Raw genomic sequence first — 16,950 nt, forward strand, 5'->3', positions numbered from 1 at the left:
TAGAATTAAATTGCATCTGATAATTTTTACTACTCTTTCCATTGTGAGAACAACATTTAGTCTTAGACATTTTAAGGCACCAGAATGCAGGGTCCTCATTGCGTATCCAGTTTGTTAATCTATGTCTTTTTATTGGGGAATTAAGTTCATTGATGTTGAGAGATATTAAGGAATAGTGATTGTTGCTTCCTGTTATATTCATATTTGGATGTGAGATTGTGTTTGTGGGCTTTTCTTCTCTTTGCTGTGTTGCCAAGATGCTTAGTTTCTTGCTTTTTCTAGGGTGTAGCTTGCCTCCTTATGTTGGGTTTTACCATTTATTACCCTTTGTAGGGCTGGATTTGTAGAAAGATATTGTGTAAGTTTCAGAATACATGCTATAAACTAATGCTACTTAGTTTGATAATAGGAATATCCATTTGATTATAAAATGTAGATGCATAGATAACACAGACCAGCCTCCTGACTAGTGTTTGAAATCTCTTATCCATATGCCTTTGAAGAATTTTTTAAATGTTTTCTAATGAACTTATATTAAAAACAAATTATTTAACAGATGCAATATTTTCACCTTTGATTTAATGTACTCTATTTCATATACTTTATTATTATGATCTATTTTACCTTTTAAGGAGCAGCAGCAGAATTAATTAATATGTGCTTACTTTTGAGCCAAAAGAAACAATAATAGCATTTAGTCTCTCGCAGCCAAGAGTCATATCTAGAATCATGCCAAAACCAGACAATAAACAGATGAAGGAAAAAGAGCAACATTTGTTAAGCAGCTGAAATACTCATTGAGAGCGATTCATTGTCTCTGATCCTTTCTGAAACTCTACTGGAGAATAGTCTGATTAACAGCACATGCTCAGCATGAGGTCCTTTATACATCTGACATCCCCGGAAAACACCTTACAAAAGCATGTAAGAAGCTTAAGACATAAAGAAATGTTAGGAAATGTGTTACCATAGTGGGGTGCTGGGAATGGGGCCAGCTCATACTCTGGGAAGGAAGAGAAAATTTAAGAACCATGAAATAAAACCAATATTGGAATGCTTATTGTGGGCTAAAAGTACTCCGTTATCACTAAAAGTAGTTTGGAACAAAAATTATCCTATAATTCATTGATAATCTTTTTATTGGATATTTTTTATTTACATTTCAAATGTTATTTCCTTTTCCCGGTTTCCCAGCCATAAGCCCCCTATCCCATCCCACTCCTCTTCTTCAATATGGGTGTTCCTCTTCCCCAACCACCCTCCATTCCTGCCTCACCCCAATCCCCAACATTCCCCTGCACTGGAGGGGGCAGGGGGTTCTAACCTCGGCAGGACCAAGGGCTTCTCCTCCCATTTGTACCAGCAAAGTCATCCTCTGCAACATATGCAGCTGGAGCCATGGATCTGTCCATGTGTAGTTTTGGGTAGTGGTTTAGTCCCCGGAAACTCTGGTTGGTTGGCTTTTTTTTTTCTTATGGGATTGCAAACCCCTTCAGCTCCTTCAATCCTTTCTGTAATTTCTCCAACAGGGATCCTGTTCTCAGTTCAATGGTTTGCTGCTAGCATTCCCCTCTGTAATTGACTCAGTCTGGCTGAGCCTCACAGTTATATCAGGCTCCTGTCAGAATGCACTTCGTGGCTTCATCAATATTGTCTAGTTTTGGTATATATACATACATATACACACACACATATATATATATATATATATATATATATATATATATATATATGTATTCCCAGGTGGGGGCAGGCTCTGAATGGCCGTTCCTTCAGTCTCTGCTCCAAATTTTGTCTCCATATCCCCTCATATGACTATTTTTGTTCCCCCTTTTAAGAAGGACAGAAGTATCTGTACTTTGGTCCTCCTACTTCTGGAGCTTCATGTGGTCTCTGGATTTTATCTTAGGTAATTCGAGCTTTTAGGCTATTACCAATTTCTCAGTGAGTGCATACCATGTGTGTTTTTCTGTGATTGTGTTACTTCACTCAGGATGATATTTTCTAGTACAATCCATTTGCCTATGAATTTCATGATGTCATTGTTTTTGATAGCTGAATAGTACTACATTGTGTAAATATACCACATTTTCTATATCCATTCCTCTGTTGAAGGGTATCTGGGTTCTTTCCAGCATCTGACTGTTATAAATAAGGCTGCTATGAACATAGTGGAGCATGTGTCTTTGTTGTACGTTGGAGCATCTTTTGGGTATATGCCCAGGAGAGGTATATCTGGTTCCTCAGGTAGTGCAATGTCCAGTTTTCTGAGGAACCTCCAGACTGGTCCAGAGTGGTTGTACCAGTTTGCATTTCCATCAACAATGGAGGACTGTTCCTCTTTCTCCAAATCTTCGCCAGCATCTACTGTCACCTAAGATTGTTATCTTAGCCATTCTGACTGGTGTGAGGTGGGATCTCAGGATAGTTTTGATTTGCGTTTCTCTGTGACTAAGGATTTTGAGCATTTCTTTAGGTACATCTCAGCCATTCGCTATTCCTCAGCTGAGAATTCTTTGTTTAGCTCTGTACCCCATTTTTAATAGGGTTATTTGCCTCCCTGGAGTCTAACTTTGTGAGTTCTTTGTATATTTTGGATATTAGCCCTGTATCAGATGAGGGATTTGTAAAGATCTCTTCCCAATCTGTTGGTTGCCGTTTTGCCCTAATGACAGTGTCTTTTGCCTTACAGAAGCTTTGCAGTTTTATGAGGTCCCATTTGTCAATTCTTGATCTTGGAGCATAAGCCATTGGTGTTTTGTTTTGTTTTGTTTTTTTTCAGGAAAATTTCCCCAGTGCTCATGTGTGTGAAGCTCCTCCCCACTTTCTCTTCTATCAGTTTGAATGTATTAGATTTTATGTGGAGGCCTCTGATCCAATTGGACTTAGGCTTTGTACAGGGTGATAAGAATGGATCAATTTGCATTGTTCTATATGCTGACCTCCAGTTGAACCAGCACCATTTATTGAAAATGTTATCTTTTTTACATTGGATATTTTAGCTCCTTTGTCAAAAATGAAGTGACCATAGGTATATGGGTTCACTTCTGGATCTTCAATTCTATTCCATTCATCTCCCTGCCTGTCTCTGTACCAATACCATACAGTTTTTATCACTATTGCCCTGTAATGACCTCTGTTTGAGTCAGGGATGGTGATCCCCAGAATTTCTTTTATTGTTGAAGACACTTTTTGCTACTGTGGATTTTTTGTTATTCCAAATGAATTTGTTCTTTCTATTTCTATGAAGAATTGAGTTGAAATTTTGGTGGGGATTACATTGAATCTGTAGATTGCTTTCTGCAAGATGGCCATTTTTCCTATATTAATCCTGCCAATAAATGAGTATGAGCGATCTTTCCATCTTCTGAGATCTTTTTTGATATCGTTCTTCAGAGACTTGAAGTTCTTCTCATACAGATCTTTTTCTTGCTTGGTTAGAGTCACACTGAGGTATTTTATGTTATTTGTGACTATTGTGAAGGGTGTCATTTCCCTAATTTCTTTCTCAGCCTGTTTATGCTTTGAGTAGAGGAAGATTCTTGATTTGTTTCAGTTTATTTTATACCCAGCCACTTTGCTAAAGTTGTTTATCAGTCTTAGATGTCCTCTGGTGGAACTTTTGGGGTCACATAAGTATAGTATCCTATCACATGCAGATAGTCAGTCATATTTTGATTTTTCCTTTTCAACTTGTATCCATTTGAACTCTTATGGTTGTTTGATTGCTCTGAGTAGTACTATATTAAGTAGGGAGAGAATGGGCAGCCTTGTCTAGTCCCTGATTATAGTGGAATTGCTTCAAGGTTCTCTCTATTTAATTAAATGTTGGCTACTGGTTTGCTGTTTACTGTTTACTATGTTTACATATGGGCCTTGATTCCTGATCTTTCCAGGACTTTTGTCATGAAGGGGTGTTGAATACTGTCAAATGCTTTCTCAGTATCTAATGAAATTATCATGTGGTATTTTTTAATCTTTGAGTTTGTTTATATAGTGGATTACCATCCATTCATCCTAGGATGAAGCCTATTTGACCATGATGGATGATTTTTTTCATGTGCTCTTGAATTCGGTTTGCGAGTTAACTAAGTCTGGTTAGTCTGGCTAAAAGTTTATCTATCTTGTCGATTTTCTCAAAGAACCAGCCCCTGGTTTTGTTGATTCTTTGTATAGAACTTTTTGTTTCTAGTTGGTGGATTTCAGCCCTGAGTGTGATTATTTTATTGAGTATTTTTGCCTCAATATTTATACGGGAACTTGGCCTGAAGTACTCTTTCTGTGTTAGGTCTTTGTGTGGTTTAGGTATAATCGTAATTGTGGCTTCATAGAAGGAATTGGGTTGTGCTCTGTCTGTTTCTATTTTATGGAATAGTTTGGACAGTATTGGTATGAGGTCTTCTATGAAGGTCTGAAAGAATTCTGCACTAAACTCATCTGGTCCTGACCTTTTTTTTGGTTGGGAGACTTTTAATAACTGCTTCTATTTCTTTAGGAGTTATGCAGTTGTTTAGATGGTTTATCTCATTCTGATTTAACTTTGGTACTTCGTATCTCTCTAGAAAATTGTCCATTTCATCCAGATTCTCTAATTTTGTTTGAATATTGGCTTTTGTAGTAGGATCTGATGATTTTTTTGAATTTCCTCTGATTCTGTTGTTATGTCTCCCTTTTTATTTCTGATTTGGATACACTCTTTGTGCTCTCTCTTTTGTCTGGCTAAGAGTTTATCTATCTTGCTGATTTTCTCAAAGAACCGGCTCCTGGTTTTGTTGATTCTTTGTACAGACCTTTTTGTTCTACTTGGTTCATTTCAGCCCTGAGTTTGATTATTTCCTGCCTTCAACTCCTCTTGGGTGTATTTGCTTCTTTTTGTTCTAGAGCTTTTAGGTGTGCTGTCAAGCTGCTGATATATGCTCTCTCCTGTTTCTTTCTGCAGGCACTCAGAGCTATTGGTTTTCCTCTTAGCACTGCTTTCATTGTGTTCCATAAGTTTGGGTATGTTGTGTCTTCATTTTCATTAAATTCTAAAAAGCCTTTAATTTCTTTATTTCTTGCTTGATCAAGTTATCATTGAGTAGAGCATTGTTCAACTTCTATGTATATGTGTGCTTTCTGTCATTATTGAAGACCAACCAAAGTCCATGGTGATCTGATAAAATTCATGGGATTATTTCAATCTTCCTGTATTTGTTGAGGCCTGTTTTGTGACCAATTATTTGGTCAATTTTGGAGAAGGTACCATGAGGTGCTGAACGTATGTTCTCTTGTTTTAGGATGAAATGTTCTATAAATACATGTTAAATCCATTTGTTCCATGACTTCTGTTAGTTTCTCTTTGTCTGTGTTTAGTTTCTGTTTCCATGATCTGTCCATTGATGAGAGTGGGGTATTGAAATCTCCTAATATTATTGTGTGAGGTGCAATGTGCGCTTTGAGCTTTAGTAAGGTTTCTTTTATGAATGTAGGTGCCCTTGTATTTGGACCATAGATATTTAAGATTGAGAGTTCATCTTGGTGGATTTTTCCTTTGATGAATATGAAATGCCCTTCCGTATCTTTTTTGATAACTTTTGGTTGAAAGTTGATGTTATGTGTTATTAGTATAGCTACTCCTGCTTGCTTCTTTGGACCATTTAATTAGAAAATTGTTTTGTTTATTGTATGCAGGAAAATGCTGGGTCCTCTTTACGTATCCAGTCTGTTAGTCTATGTCTTTTTATTGGGGAATTGAGTGCATTAATATTAAAAGATTTTAAGGAACAGTGATTTTTGTTTTTTGTTGCTAGAGGTGGAATTATATTTCTGTGACTCTCTTCTTTTGGGTTTGTTGCAAGAAGATTACTTTCTTGCTTTTTCTTGGGTTTATTTTTCCCTCTTTGTGTTGGAGTTTTCCATCTATTATCCTTACTACAGTTGGAATTATAGAAAAATATTGTGTAAATTTGGTTTTGTCATGGAAATATCTTGGTTTCTATATCTGTGTTAATTGAGAGTTTTGCTGGATACAGTAGGCTGGGCTGGCATTTGTGGTCTCTTAGGGTCTGTGTGACATCTGCCCAGAATCTTCTGGCTTTCATAGTCTCTGCTGAGAAGTCTGGTGCAATTCTTTTTTTTTTTTTTAATTAGCTATATTTCTTTATTTACATTTCAAATGTTCTTCCCTTTCCTAGTTTCCTGTCCATAAGCCCACATCCTCTCCCTCTCCCCCTCCCCCATACAGGTGCCCTCCCAGCCACCCCCCCTTACTACCCAACATTCCCTTGCACTGGTGTAATTCTGATAGACCTGCCTTTATATGTTACTTGACCAATTCCCTACTGCTTTTAATATTCTTTCATTGTTTTGTGCATTTGGTGTTTTGACTATTATGTGATGGTAGGAATTTCTTTTCTGGTCCAATCTATTTGGAGTTCTGTCGGCTTCTTGTATGTCTATGAGCATCTCTTTCCTTAGGTCGGGGAAGTTTTCTTCTATAATTTTGTTGAAGATATTTACTGGCCCTTTAAGTTGGGAGTCTTTGCTCTCTTCTATACTTATTATCCTTAGTTTTGATCTTTTCATTCTCCTGAATTTTCTGGATGTTTTGTGTTAAGAGCTTTTTGCATTTTACATCATCTTTGATGGTTGTGTTAATGTTTTTCTATGGAATCTTCTGCCTCTGAGATTCTTTCTTCTATCTCTTGTATTCTGTTGGTGATGTTTACGTCTATGACCCCTGATCTCTTTCTTAGGTTTTCTATCTCCAGGGAGATCTGTATTCTCTCCCTTTGTGATTTCTTTATTGTTTCTATTTTTATTTTTATTTCATGAATGTTTTTGTACAATTCCTTCACCTGTTTAGTTGTGTTTGCCTATAATTCTTTAAGGGATTTTTGTGTTTCCTCTTTAAGGGCTTCCACCTGTTTTACTGTGTTGTCCTGTATTTTTTTATGGGAGTTATTTTTGTCATTCATAAATTCCTCTATCATCACCATGAGATGTTATTTTAAATCCAAAACTTGTTTTTCCAGTGTGTTTGGATATCCAAATTTGCTTTGATGGGAAAACTGGTCTCTGATGGTGCCAAGTAGTCTTGGTTTCTGTTGCTTATGTCCCTGCCCTTGCCTCTTGCCATCAGGTTGTCTCTGGTGTTAGTTTGTCTTGCTGTTTCTGGTAGTGGCTTGACTCTTCGGTAAGCCTGTGTATACTGTAGACCTGTTTTCTTTCAGCTGGATCTGGGAACAGAGAGCTGGTCCTGGGTTTGTGTGTCCTAAAACCTCCAGGCAAGTCGATTGAAGGAAAGAGTTTGTCTTACCTCTGCTCCCAGGTGTGTCAGTGCTCCAGGCAAATGGTTTTCAGCTCTGGGTTCAGGCAGAAACCTGAAAGGTCCTGTCCTTGTCTATTCCTAGGTTCCTTTATCCCCAGGGCACTAGGCAGGTTTGCCTTGGGCCAGGAATTCCCCTGAGTTCTCATGATTGTCTGCACTTCTGAGAGTCCAGCTCTCTCTCCCATGGGATGTGGGTATAGAGGACTGTTGGAGATGATCAGCTCTTGGTGCAGTCAGAAACTGGAAGTGTCTTGTCCATGGATACTTCTGCTTTTGTGTGTCCTGAGTCCACCAGGCAGGTTGCTTAGAGCAGAAAAATCTGTCTTACTTGTCTGAGGTGTATTGGCGCTCCTAGTAATTGGTTTTGGCTCCTGGCGTAGGCAGAAACTAGAGGGGTCCTGCCTTTGACTGCTCTTAAATTCTTGTGCCCAGAGGTTTCTCTTGGGTCAGGAATTTGGGCAGAAGTAGTTGTCTCCTCTGAGCTCTCAGGATTGTCTGAACTTCTGTGAGATCAGCTCTCTCCCCTACAGAATCCAGTGCAGGCAGAAAACAGAAGATTCCTGCTGCTGATTGCTCCTGTGTTTCTGTATCCAGGGGCACTAGATAGGTTCATCTTGGGCCAGGAATGTCAGCAGAAGTGTTGGTCTCTCCTGAGCTCTCAGGATTGTCTGCACTTTTGAGAGTCCAGCTCTGTCCCCCAAGGAATTTGGATACAGAGGGCTGTGGGAACAATTCAACTCTGGGCATAGCCAGAAACCAGAAGGTCCCCATCTGATATTCTTGATTTATCCTAAAAGTTAACCATATTTAATGTTTTGATTTAACATAGAGAGGGAATGTTAACACAAATGATTCATGCTTAGACAATCAACGTATTCTAAATGGAAATATGAGCTTTAGAGGCGGGTAAGGTGCCACTTTAAACTTCCTTTAAATGGTTTTAATGTTTTCTTTAACGTTGCTACATATATTCATAAATATATCAAAACAACTTGCTGGGTTCATATAATGTTATGTGTCTATATATGATTTTGATGGTTGACCACTTAGTATTGGATAACCAATTAGGGTGCTCTTCCTGCTGGGGGAAGATGCTTTTTCCTGATCTCAGTATTCCTTGGATGAATGTAGGTTTTTTCTACAGTCAGGGTCTGTCATATTTACTGCTGCCTTCCTTGTTCAAATTTTCATTAGGCAGTCATATTTTTTATATTTCCTGGATATTTCTAGGAATTATAATATCCCAACAAACTTACTGTTTCTCTGGGTTTAACAATCTTTCTGCCTCTTCAATGTTTCCTGAGCCTTAGGTAGAGAAGTTAGGTTTTAGATGAATCAAATGGGGTGGGGTCTACATGGCCACCTGTTCAGTTTGATCAGTTATGGTCATTAGTTTTTGTTGTTGATTTAGCACAACATATACTCACTCTGCTAGGGAGTCTCAATGAGAAATTTTCTAGATTAGTTAGACCTGTGAGTGTGTCAATGAGAGATTTTATGAATTGAACTGAGGTAGGAAGGCCTACCTTGAATGTGGGACCATTTCCTGGGCTGAGCTCTGGAATGAAAGAAAATGAGGAAGTCAGTTAGGAGCATGTGGATATATAACTTCATTGCTGGTGACAGTGAATGCCATTTAAGTAGTTGCTTCAAATCCCTGCTTCCTTAACTTCTTCACAATGATGAATTGTATCTTGGAATTGTGGATAAACTTGTTTCCTTTAAGTTGATTCTATCAGAGTATTTTATCACAGCAACAAGAAATCAAACTAAGACAACATCCTTCAATATTCTCCGTAGATGTTTACTCCAGTACAAATAAATTGTGAGTCACATTCTTAATTCCAAATTTTATGAAAAACACATTAATTGCTTTTAAAGTGTATCTAATTTAATTTTAGTATTAAATATTGTTATATTCTAAAACCAATATTACAAATCTTGAGTAAACTATAAATTTTTAACATAAAGTATATTTTACACTAACAACTAAAATATTTTAATCCAAATACTACATTTCATTTAGTATAGCTGTTGTACATTTTAACTACACAAAATTTACTGCTAAAATATATATGTATGAACTCAAATTATTCCAGATTTCTAATAATCTAATCAAATTTAAATGTAATCGAAATCAAACATAATTTTTAAATTCAGCATTTCAGTTGCACCAACCACATTTCAAACAAAAAGTCGCTACATGAGGATTATATGCTCTCTCGTGAGAAGGACTGTCTTGCATTTGGTCATAATTCTAATATTACTTTAAAAACTAGATACCAGTGTTGGCAAGATAGCTCAGTAGCTAAAGGTATTTTCAGCCAAGCCTAAAGACCTCAGTTTGATTCTTAGGATCTACATGGTAGAATGGGAAAGCTGACACTTACAAATTGCTTTCTAATTTTCACACATAACATGTGTAGGTCCGTATACATATACACATATGTACATATACAAAAGAAAATATAATAAAAACTGGATAGCAATATGAACAATATAATTAATATTTGTGATATTTATAAACTACATTTTTATACTCAGAACTTAATGGATGAGAGGTAAGTATAGCTGCATAAAGTAATTTATTTTTTATTTATTTATAGTTTCTATTTGTTTATTTGTGGCATATGGAAAGTGATTTAAGTTTAATATTAACTTTTCTTCATTCCTCTCATACAACACATAGTGACAAACTATCTATCCTCCCTCTAATCCTTCCAGTCTTCCCCACAGCTCCCTTCCTCCCCAGATTCACACTGTTTCTCTGTTTCCCTTTACAGCATGAACATGCCATAACAAGATACAATAAGAACAGGCACACACCCTCATAGCAAGGCTGGATGAATGAACCCGTAGAAGGAAAAGCGTCCCAGGAGCAGGGAAAAGAGTCAGAGACACTCCCTTTCCCACTATTAGGAATCCCACAAACACCTTAAGCTAATCAACCATAACATGTAGATAGAGGACCTAGTCCAGATCCATGCAGGCTTCATGATTGCTGTTTCAGTCTCTGTGATCCCCTCTGAGCCCTGCTTAGTTGATTCTGTGGGCTGGGTTCTTCTGAAATCTTCCACCCATCTGTTGCCTAGCCCCCACCAAGAGTTTCCAGAGCTCTGCCTAGTGTTTGGGTGTGGATTTTTGCATCTTTTCCCATCAGCTGTTAGAGAAGCCTCTCTGATAATGACTGGGCTAGGCACCAATCTATGAGTATAGTAGAATATCACTAGAAATCATTCCATTAACTTTTTTCTCTTTGTGTTTGGTTCTACCCTAGGTCTCTGAGTCATCCAAGTTAATTTCATGTGCAGTAAACTTATCTACGGCTCCATGAGAAATAATGAATTTAATGTTAGCATATAGTATGGATATTAGCAAAAAACAAAGATGAATGTCTTGAACAATTCTTTTGAAGATCCAAAGCTACCTCAAATTTCTTTGTAAAAGAAGTAGAAAAAATTAAATATGAATATTAAATATAAATAAGATATTATATGATTAATGATTAGTTCTGTAAAGGGTAAACTATTCTACACTTTTAGACTAACATTAGATATAATTAAAATAACATGAAATTATGAATTTCATAACTATTTTCAGGCTTCTGTGTGATAAATAAGCTTGCACAAACATAGTCATAAACTTTCAAGGTAAAGATTTTGTTTTAAATTTTAAATTATACTTCACAGAAGCTTCAAGTAGTTCATTTAACAGCCTGTTCTTGTAATTTTACCTTGTTATTAACTCCCAGATTTAGTATAGTATTAAAGTAGGCAATAGGTCACATTGTAGAAATTCTTCCAAGACAAAAGTTTTGCTTTTTCCTAGTTCCCAAATATGAAAAGTTTATAAATAATTCTCTAAAATGCTCTGTAAAATTTGCAGTATTGAGTTGCAATCGTTCTGGGACTAAAAGAAACTTTTCTTCAAATTGATAAAATTTTATCCCTTTAAGTCCCCTTAAGTATACATACATTTCTAAATGAATTCATGTTGTATGAGTTTCAAAACAATTATTTCCTATGTACCTCTATGTTTAACTCATGTCTCATTTCCTTAAATCTGTAGGACCTGGACTGTATCTGTGGTTTTCTTCATGGGAGGAAATCAGGCAGAAGGCATGTAAGAGAACTTACCTTGGCAGTTTTAGTAATGGACCCTGAGCCAAAATCCATGCTGAAGCCGGGATTTTCTCCACACTTCCTTAAAGCCAACTTGAAAAAGTATTTTTAGTATTTCTACTCAATCCATGTCATTTAGAGCCAAAAATATGATTTATATACAGTAATAAATAATGTATTATGCGTAGAGAGAGAATGAAGGTTGGAGACTATTAGAGAAAGAAACAAAATCTCTAAACTTGACCTCATTGTTTGAGTTTAGTTCCAGGAAACAACTATTTGCTTTTATTTCCTTAAGTATTCTCAAAATACCCTAACAGCATTATCTTTTCCATTATACGTTTGTTCTGAAGTTTCTTGGGCAGCAGGCTAGTAATGGTTTTATAAGCCTCAATTTTTAGGAACAGGGGTGCCTGCTCAAGACTTAGGCTTTTGTGACTCACAGAATTCACTTTAGACTTTCCAAAGCTGTCTCTCATAGTTGTTGACAGACTCCATGGTGAAGATAGGACAAGGAGAGCCCAGCTTCAAGGAAGAGCTAAATAAGCTTCTGCCGTGTGTTTTGCAGAAACCATTCTAGATGCTTTTTGATTCAGACTAACAACCCAAATCAAGCTTGAGTTGGCTCCTTTTCCAACTCTGTCTTTCTTGACAGGGCCACATTACTGGTGTGAGGTACGAAGGAAGTAACTGGTCAAGGATGGTTGTTTGTGACACTGTGTGGATAATTTTGCATTCTATGATGGGAGGAGTGTCCACAGTTATGCACAAGCAGACATGGTTCTGTATGTCAAAAGAAAAATATCTAAGATAGTTGGTTCAAATGTTTATCAGCTTGAATATTTGAGTATTGAGATGTACAGTGAAATGTGAACTCCTATTTATACTTTTATCTGGTATGCTGAAGAATGTGGGATACAGGACCTGTAAGCAGAACATTTGGATTCTAAGTCAACTAGTCTCCTGATTTAAAGAAAACAGCTCTCACGGTGTTCTGCTTCTTGATGGAGAAATAGGAACCCTGATAATGTCAGGACTCTAGTTCTCTTTAGTTTGATGCCCTAGTTAATCTAGAGTGTAGAAGCATTTGCCTTCTCTAATTGTGAGCAATTATCAGATCTTTCTATCTGCTGGATTTAAGGTATTTTTTCACTATGTAATATTTAAAATAATGCTATTATTTCACATGTATGGGTGTTTTTCTTGCATGTGTTTCTATGTACCACATGTGTGCTTGGTACATTTGGAAGCCAAAAGAAGGAAGAAGAGGCTACCAGATAACCTGTAAGTAGAGGTACAGACAATTATAAGCTAAACTGTGGGTGCTGGGAATTGAACCCAGGTCCCCTAGAAAAACCACTGGTGATCTTAACAACTGAGTCATCTCTCTCCAGCCTATTATGGAGCATTTAATCAACATTATATATAGAAAAAAGTTAAAGCTTATTTCTTTTAGAATTAATTATTAGCACTGTAAAACAAAACATTAACTGACAGATGAATTCTGGAAGAGAAAGAGTAATTATTTCCAGGTGTGTATTTACTGGTGACCTGCAATAGATAGACCTCCAGTGTTCACACAGATGGTCCTGTTTGAAGTGAATGGGTCATGGGATATAAACAAAAGTAACGACTCTCACAAAGGGACTGGTGGGAATAGGAGAAGGTTACTATCAAAAGAGATGCTTGCAAGAGAGAGTAGGGAGAATGACTTAATCAAAGTATATCCTATACACGTATGGAAATGTCAAAGCACAGAATCAAATCAATATTTAAAAATTGCAACTTATAAACAAGTTTATTAAATGTATCTCCACCTGAGACTGTACAGAAGGACCACAGAGCATCTGTGGGTGTTTTTAAAAGGTATGGCCCTCCATAGACTCATGTGTTTGAATGGCCCACAGACAGTAGCACTATTAGGAAGTGTGGCTTTGTTGGAGCAGATACAGCTTTGTTGGAGTAAGTGTGCCACTGTTGGGGGAGGGCCTTGACGTTTCATATATGCTCAAGCTATGCTCAGTGTGAACAGTCTCCTGCTGTGTTCAGATCAAGAGGTTGAACTCACAGCCTCTTTTCCAGCACCATTTCTGCCTGGACACTGCCATGCTTGACACCATGATGATAATGGAGTGAAACTCCGAAACTGTAAGCCAGCATCAATTAAATTTCCTTTATGGTGTCGTCTCACAGCAATGGAAACCTAACTTAGACAATATGTTAGGTTTGTTTTCATCACTATGACAAATACCTCAGAAAAATAACTAAGAAGGAAAAGAATTATTCTGGCTTGTGGCTTCAGAGATTTAAACCCATCGTCCACTGACTGCAATATTTTGGCAAAACAGCATAGTGTTTAAGGTAGAGGTAGCTTACTGTATGATAGCCAGGAAGCAAAACCACTGTCCTTAGAATCTTTGTCTCTCATTCCCTCTAATCTACTCAGGTTCCCAACCTGCAAGATAGAGCCAGACACTTAAGGATGTTTCTTACCGATTCTCGTCTGCATCTGAGATACCTCACTGTCTACGCAGCACCTCTGTCTATGCAGCAGCTATGCTGCCATACACCATTGTCTACTTCTCAGTTCGAGGGCGCTGTGAGGCCATGCACATGCTGCTGGCTGACCAGGGCTAGAGCTAGAAGGAGGAGGTGGTTACCATAGATGTCTGGATTCAAGGCTCGCTCAAGCCCACTTGTCTATATGGGCAGCTCCCCAAGTTTGAGGATGGAGACCTTACCATTTACCAATCTAATGCCATCTTGAGGCACCTGGGCTGCTCTTTAGGGCTTTATAGGAAAGACCAGAGGGAGGCTGCCCTGGTGGATATGGTGGATGATGGGGTAGAGAACCTTTGCTGCAAAAATGTCACGCTCATCTACACTAACTATGAGAATGGTAAGGATGACTATGTGAAGGCCCTGCCTGGGCATCTGAAGCCTTTTGAGACCCTGCTGTCCAGAACCAGGGAAGCAAAGCTTTCATAGTGGGTGACCAGATTTCCTTTGCCGATTACAACTTGCTGGACCTGCTGCTGGTCCACCAAGTGCTGGCCCCTGGCTGCCTGGACAGCTTCCCCCTGCTCTCTGCCTATGTGGCTCGCCTCAGTGCCCGGCCCAAGATCAAGGCCTTTCTCTCTCCCCTGACCATGTCAACGGTCCCATCAATGGCAATGGTAAACAGTAGTGAACGAGGGAGACAAGAGCTTCTTGTCCCCCTCTTCAGACTAACAAAGTTTGTAAGTCAAAAAAAAAAAAAAAAAAAAGCAAAGAAAAGAAAGATGTTTCTTACCTCTATAGTTAATGATTTCTGGGAACATCTCCCATAGACACATGTGGTGAGTTTCACTAATCTCCTCTGTGTGTTTTCTATCTAGCCAAGTTGAATTCAATATTAACCATCACAGTTAATAAAGCATACTAGCCAGTATGGATAGATGGAAGAGAGAGCTTCAGTGCTATCGGTGTGAGGAATGAGAGTTGGGAGAGAAAACATCCACCAGTGAGGAAAGACTCAGGCAATATTTAAGCACTTCGAGTGCTGCTACTTTGAATAGTCCTTCCAACTCCATTTCGTTCCTAAGCAAAGAGTGTAGCAGATGCTGGGGTAAAAGATCCAAGGAAAACAAATGTTCCTGGTGAGATGAGAAGTCCTGTGAAATGATTCCAATGGGAAGAATGAGCAGATTTAAGGAAACTACAAGGACAAAAGAGGGAATGCCAGGAAACCTGAGGAAGAGTGAAGTAAAAGCTCCCTGGGTAACAGCTGGAATATTGTGAATGAAGTACATCTTTAAGAGAGCATGACTTATGAATAACCTGTGTGTGTGTGTGTGTGTGTGTGTGTGTGTGTGTGTGTGTGTTTCATGGTGTATGTGTCTGTGACAGAGGGGAGTGAAAGTAAGGTGGGGAGGAGGGATTGAGAGTGGAACACACACACACAGAGAGAGAGAGAGAGAGAGAGAGAGACAGAGAGAGACAGAGAGAGACAGAGACAGAGACAGAGACAGACAGAGACAGAGAGACAGAGAGATTTAAAATTGTTTTGTGCCTTTATTTTATTTTCTGTTTGTTGCTGTAGTGCATCAACTTATATATGGTAAGGCCACACACACACACACACACACACACACACACACACACACACACACGTGTATAAAATCCAGAAGACTTAAAATACAAGCACAAATTGTAAGGAAATACTTTTTTATATCACATAGCAATGTTAAATGCTAGCAAGATAATCTGTTTTTAGGTATTCCCCTGTAGCTTTAATAAAACAAAAAGGTAATAGACTTTCTTTTCCTGTAATATTAGACTTTCTTTATAAGAGAATATAATTCTCATTTCATGGAAGAACTCTACCTTAAAATAAGATGGCCCCTAGGGGAGTACATCATTAATCAATGTCAGACACTGAGGTGTTAAGTAACATTTTAAACATGATGTTTAGATTTTAGATTTATGTAACAATTCATTTTGATTTGAGGGAATTCTTGCTGAGCTCTACATCTGGAATTTAAACTTGGAATTTTCATTTAATTGGGGATTAAGCTAAGACACAGATTCCTCAGTTTTGTTCTTTTCTTCCAGCATGCCGTATGTTTGAGATATGGCACAGGAAATTAGTCTTGTTTCTCAACTATACAAAGCATATCAGCAGATAACAAATGAAAAACCTAAGCAGTCATGAGAAAGTTTGACATTGTAAATTTAATGTAATGTCAACTAAAATTACAAAATTATAATCTCACAGGCTGATTTTATAGTTTATTTGTATTTCATTCATTCACACACACATAAATGAAAAGAAAAATGAAAAACAATGAAGATCTAAAGAGTAGACAGTGAGTACATTCTCCCAAATATAATGAATATAAACTTACACAGTCATAATAAATTGACTTTAGGAGCAAGATTATCAAACAAAAAGCAGAAGACTCAAAGAACTCAAACACATTTATAAAGATTGCATTAAAGAGAAACAGCTTTTGAACACTGGTTGGTGAACTGAATGGCCATGTACAAAAATAAAAAGCTTGCTCTTTTGTTCTGAAAGCAATTATGAAGGAGAAATATTAAACTATAGGACTTTAAGATGACATAGGATATTACATTTAATAGAGCAGATTTTTTAGGACATCAAAACACTGTATAAAAGGGAACCATTGGGTCATGCTTTGTTAAATGTATCATTAACAAAATAAAAATAAAATAGTGAACTAGTGAACAGGAAAAATGTCTGGAATATATAAGGAAATCGTTCAGTGAGTATGGTGGTGCGCAGATTTAAGTCCAACACTTGAGAGGCAGAGATAGGTGGATCTCAGTTAGTTTGAGGTCAGCCTGGTCTGTATAGTAAGTACCAGGACAGCCAGGGCTATGTAGAGACCTTGTTTCATGAAAAAAAAAAAATAGAAAAGAACCAAAATACTTGTGAACACTATGAAAAGTGTCCAACACAAAATAGATACTCAGAACAGCAAGAAACACACAATGTAGCTGTTAGGTACGATGGAA

The 16,950-nt window shown here is 37.6% G+C and overlaps 1 pseudogene; it reads left to right on the top strand.

The window, feature by feature from the left end:
• Window positions 1-13,986: 13,986 nt before the first annotated feature.
• LOC116914900 lies at window positions 13,987-14,617 on the top strand (annotated as a pseudogene).
• The last annotated feature ends 2,333 nt before the right edge of the window (window positions 14,618-16,950 follow it).

The sequence above is a fragment of the Rattus rattus genome, chromosome 13 (genome assembly GCF_011064425.1).
Source record: "Rattus rattus isolate New Zealand chromosome 13, Rrattus_CSIRO_v1, whole genome shotgun sequence".
Taxonomy (NCBI): Eukaryota; Metazoa; Chordata; class Mammalia; order Rodentia; family Muridae; genus Rattus; species Rattus rattus.